The sequence below is a fragment of the Alligator mississippiensis genome, chromosome 8, assembly GCF_030867095.1.
Source record: "Alligator mississippiensis isolate rAllMis1 chromosome 8, rAllMis1, whole genome shotgun sequence".
Taxonomy (NCBI): Eukaryota; Metazoa; Chordata; order Crocodylia; family Alligatoridae; genus Alligator; species Alligator mississippiensis.
Window position 1 is genome coordinate 8,758,348 of NC_081831.1, and position 5,041 is coordinate 8,763,388.

General features: G+C 47.9%; 1 long non-coding RNA gene across 1 annotated transcript; it reads right to left on the reverse strand.

The window, feature by feature from the left end:
• Positions 1–302: 302 nt before the first annotated feature.
• Positions 303–4,273, reverse strand: LOC132252198 (uncharacterized). The gene is made up of 3 exons (XR_009464096.1): positions 4,200–4,273; positions 1,445–1,550; positions 303–390 (listed from the first exon to the last, which is right to left on the reverse strand). It is a non-coding gene; the product is annotated as an uncharacterized LOC132252198 (long non-coding RNA).
• Positions 4,274–5,041: the final 768 nt, after the last annotated feature.

Sequence of the window (5,041 nt, forward strand, 5' to 3'; positions counted from 1 at the left end):
CAATTTTTGCTGGACTGGCTTATTCACAGAATTCCTTTCTGCCAAAACTCCTGTCCCACACTTTATTATTTGAGGGACATTCATCCTTCCATAGTCTTGAAGTGAAGCTAATGAGACTCATCTGGTTTGAACAGCAAGTATATGCAAGTCAGCAGGAATAGCTCCCTATGTACTCAAGGTCCTAGAACCTGACACTTGGTCATAACACTGCATGCGCATTATGAACTCCAGAGCATTTATCTAAAAAATGGATATCAGAGCAAGTATATACATTTACTTACATATACACACACTTACCTGAATGATGAGGTTATAGAGGTTCTATCTTAAAAACAGCAAGTGTTGGAGCATTACAGGCTGTGAAGTCAACTAAATCAACTAAGAAGTCAACTGGAAGGGAAGAAAGATTTGAGAAATGACTGTTCTTAAGCTCCAGCTCAGGAAAACGCTGATATACATGCTTGGTGTTACACACATGTATAAATGCAATGTGTTGCAGAAATTTTGAATTAGAGACATAAGCAAGAAAATTCCACTTTTCTTTAATTCAGTTTGGAAACTGATTTTTTGATGATGTGCTTATAAGAAAGAAGCTTTGGCATTTAAGAATTAAAAATGAGAGAGAGATAAAGTCCAAGCTCATCAAATTTTAAAATCCCGTTTTCAGTACTTTTCATATCCTGATGCATTTATATGCTTTCACTAATGCTAACTGGAGCTTTTTGAAGGTGGAGCTTTGGCAGGAAGTAAACACTTTCAAGGGACACACCACCTTCAGCAATGCAAAGATTTTTAAACGGGAGACACTTGATGTAAACTCATTTAGCAGGAAGCTCCAGAGCTACGCTCAGTGTTTAAGGGCAAAGCTCTTCCCCCCCAGTGATCTCAGACCCTTGAGAGGAGACACTCCTGGATCAAGAAGAACTCTAAATAGTGGAGTCCTCAGAGACAAAGTCTTTGAAAAAGGGCATGCGAGTTCATTACAAATAGGAATTTTAATTAGGCAAACTGATGTTATTTGAATCAGTCAGGACACTCTCTCTTCCCAAAATAGTACCAGGAGACTTCTACTAACAGCATTCAACTGCTGCCCTGGTTTTACATCAACCCTAAATCGCCAGCTCCAGCATCATGGATAGGCCGCCAGATCAAACAGGAATCAAACCAAGAAAGTCATCAGACACCTTTTTAGGAGATACCAGGGGATCTACATGAGATGCTTACTGTGGAGTTGCCCAATTAGTAAAGAGCTCAGGTGGCCCACACCCAACATGACCTGCAGCACATGACTACTTGCTTTGCTACTGCAGCACAACTCTTCGGGTTCACCATCACCCTGAGGAAGACTGAAGTTTTTTGTTAGCTTGCTCCATACCACGTGTATATGCCAGCAAAGTTGACTATCAAAGGAACTGAGTTAAATGCTGTCAAGTAGTTCACTTACTGGGGAGTGTCATCTTGTATAATGCCATGACTGACAAGGAGGTAGACTCTCAAACACCAGCAGTGCCTTTGGCAGACTCTTCAAGCGGGTCTGGAACAGTCACAGCCTATGGGCACAGATCAAAGTTAAGGTATACAGAGATGTTGTTACCTCTGCCCTACTGTATGGTGCCCAGTCATGGGTCTTATATCACTGCCATGTATACCTTCTTGAGCTCCTTCATCAGCACTGCCTCTCACTATTCTCAAAATCCTTGGCAGGATTATGTCACCAATGTGGAGGTACTACAAAGAGTCAATACTGCTGGTATCGAGGAGATTCTCCTGCAGACTCAGGTGTGGTGGGCAGGCCATGTGGCCCAGATGGATGACATACCAAAGGCTGTGCTGTGCGGGGAACTGATGTCTGGGAAACATGACAAAGGGGCCCCATGTAAGTGCTTCATGAACACCTTGAAGAGGTCCTTTTCTGCCTGTGGTATTGACCACAAGCTGCGGGAAACACAGGCTGCAGATTGTGATGCCACGTGGCTTCAAATCAAAAAGGCCATAGCCCTCTTTGAATGTCAGCACAGAGCCAGGATCGAGGAGAAGAGGAGGAGGAGGAAAGATACACCCTCATCTAGCAGCAATCAGCCACACACGTGTAACTGTTGCAGCAGGATTTGTGTCTCTGCAATTGGACCGAATAGTCAACAGCGTGGCCTGCAACCGGTATGGGCAGTTACCTTCCTAATATCTTAATCTGTGAAGAACTGCCAAGAAGAGGAAGTGTTAGCATCTACACGTGCAGAGCTGTTAGGCTGGAGTAAACTAATTAACTCTGCTGTAGGTCAGTACTGTCTGACACAAGTACTATCCTACAGCAGAGTTATATATTCCAGTGCAATGCACACGTAGACTGTAACCAGATGCACTGTAGCCCTGCACTGTAGCACCCTCGTGCCCCAGCCAGCCCCTCCATAGCACATTGAGTAGGGGTGGGGGGGGAGGAACAGCTCTGGGCTGGCAGGCTGATGTCCTGGACTCCCTGCTAGCTGGGGCTGTGCTGCCCAGGCTCAATGTACCAAGGTCTCAGGTGCACGTATAAACACTGCACCCAGGAGCAATAAACTCCAGTACAACCTGTGTTGGAGTTTGTGTCGCACTAATTTTACATGTGAATTTTTTTTTCAAGCATTTGGTGGGCACATCTACAACCAAACTTTGGTGTAATTCTCACTGTTTAAGAGTAGTGGTTCTTAATCTTCTTAGATTTAAGGCACTCCTTGATAAACTTGAGGAAACTCTTAGAAAATCCAGCTCTTAGTTTTCACTAATTTTTTTAGTCTAAAAAAATGAATACAAAAATTCTTCTGTTGCAAAGCAACCAGGAAAACCAGAACAGGTCTGTGGCAAAGTGGGAACTCCCTGACTAGTGCTAGTCTCCTCACCTGCTTAGTGCTAGTCTCCACACACCGCCCACCTTTTTCCGCCTTCCACGTCTTGTTGTCTCTTAATTGGTTCTTAAAAAGGTGGGAGGCTGCCCTTTGGATGCCTTGTTCTCCTGGGCTGATACATATGCAGCTCCAACCACCCCAAGCCTTGCAGATGTTCCTAACAACCGAGCTCTGCTCTGGCCCGAGGCCAGGGTCAACTCATCTCACTGTTAGGCCTCTCACTTTCTGCCCTATTATGGGCCACACTCATACCACCTCCCTGTCACTGAGGCCTCTCCCACTCCACCACCTCTCATGGTCTTTTTCATACTGCCCCTTTGTGGGGCCACTCTCATACTGCCCCTCCTCTTCCCGGGGCCACACTCACCCTGCCCTTACCCAAACAATCCTGGGACTTGTTCGCCTGCACTCTCCGGCCAGCAAGCACGCAGCCTCTTGGGCCTCTCCTGTGACCCTCATCCGAGCGAGCGCTGGGCAGTTAGCAGAACAGTGACTTGACTATGCCTCTAGCCCTTCACTGGCTTGCTCACCCAGCTGTGCTAAGTTAGGGGCTCCTGACTTGCCCTGTTGTTTACCCACAGCACTTCCTCAGCCGCTCCACCCAATTGGCCTCTGGGCCACCTGTGGCCTCAGGCACCTGAAGGCTTACCTGGACCTAACTTGGCCCCCATGTTAGCAGGGCCTACCCTTGAGCCCCCTGCTCACCAGGACCCACTTCACGCCCTTTCCTTAGGAGGCCTCATCCCAGGCCTCCACTACTCACCCCTCTTGACACTCACCTGTTGTAACTCTCTCCTTGGGCTGTGAGCCCCTTGCTCTCAGTGGGCTCGTTCCCCCAAACACATGCACAGTCAGGGCTCCTAGCCTCTGGGCACTTTGCCTCTTCACTAGGCTCCATGCCCCTGGCTAGGCTCTCCAGGGCTCCCAACTGCTACTCTGGTGCAGGCTGTCAGGTGCTCCACTGCACCCCACTCTACATACTCTGCCCCCTGCACTGGGGCCTGGGGCCACACCTCACAGGCTCAGGTGGCTGCAGCCATGCCTGGCCCCACTATCCACTCACCAGGGTCTTGCACCCCACATAGGTGCAGGTGGCTGCAGCCATACCTGGCCCCCTTATACCCACAGTGCTGTAGGGCCTAGGGGCTAAGGCACCCCAACCCACCTTTTACCACGGTGGTAACTGGCCTGGCATTTCCTAGGGGCTCCTGTGCTACTGGGGGCCCGACCAGGCCACTCACTCCTAGCAGGGTGCAGTTTTAGGACATGCCCAGGACCAGGAGCTTCCAAACCATCCTCCTAAGTGCCTACCCTTACCTCCAGGATCTTGCATACAGCCAAGCAATGTTTCTGCCTCCCTGCCAGCAGCAAACTGCCCTGTTTATATAGGCAGCCAGGGATCTAAAATGGCCGCCGCAATCAAGCACCTGCTGGCTGCTTGGCTCAGCCCTTAAAGTGGCAGGCACCAGCAGTGCCCTGTCACAAGGTGAAAATGCTTTTAACACTAGGGATTCCTATTTGAAATCTCTGGGATTATCTTGTCAATCATGTTTTCACACCTAACAGTGCTAACACTGCGTGGTACCCTGTGGCATCCAGGAAGGGAGCTCAAGGCACTGTGGGATGCCATAGTACCCTGGTTGGGAACCACTGGGTAGGAGGAAAGTGGAAGAAGTAGACAGAACCCCCTAACACATCACTATTACAGCATACATCAGCTGCCTATTTATACAAATACCTTTCTCCCTACTGATTTACCTTCCTCAGCCAACTGCTGTATAATACTACATGGAATGACAAAGTGTGTCCTATATTGATAAGCATCTTATTAGTAACTGTCTGCTTTCCAATGATATTTGGATCTTTTGGCAAAAAAATCATGAGCTAAGAACTGTGTTCTGACCATCTCTAGAGCAGATTATGCGGTGCCAAGAGGCAGTGGTGTAAGTGCCTGCATACTCTGCACACTAAAAATAAAGGCAGCAATTTGCAGAAAATGTTATTCTCCCAGGAGTGTGTGCAACAGAGAACACATGATGAAAGTATTGCTTCAGGTTTCTAATATATAAATAAATCCATCCCTCCAGTTCTCTCCTCTCTCACTGGTTTTGAAAACTATCCTACACGCACTCACACCACACACAAATGCTTTATGTACA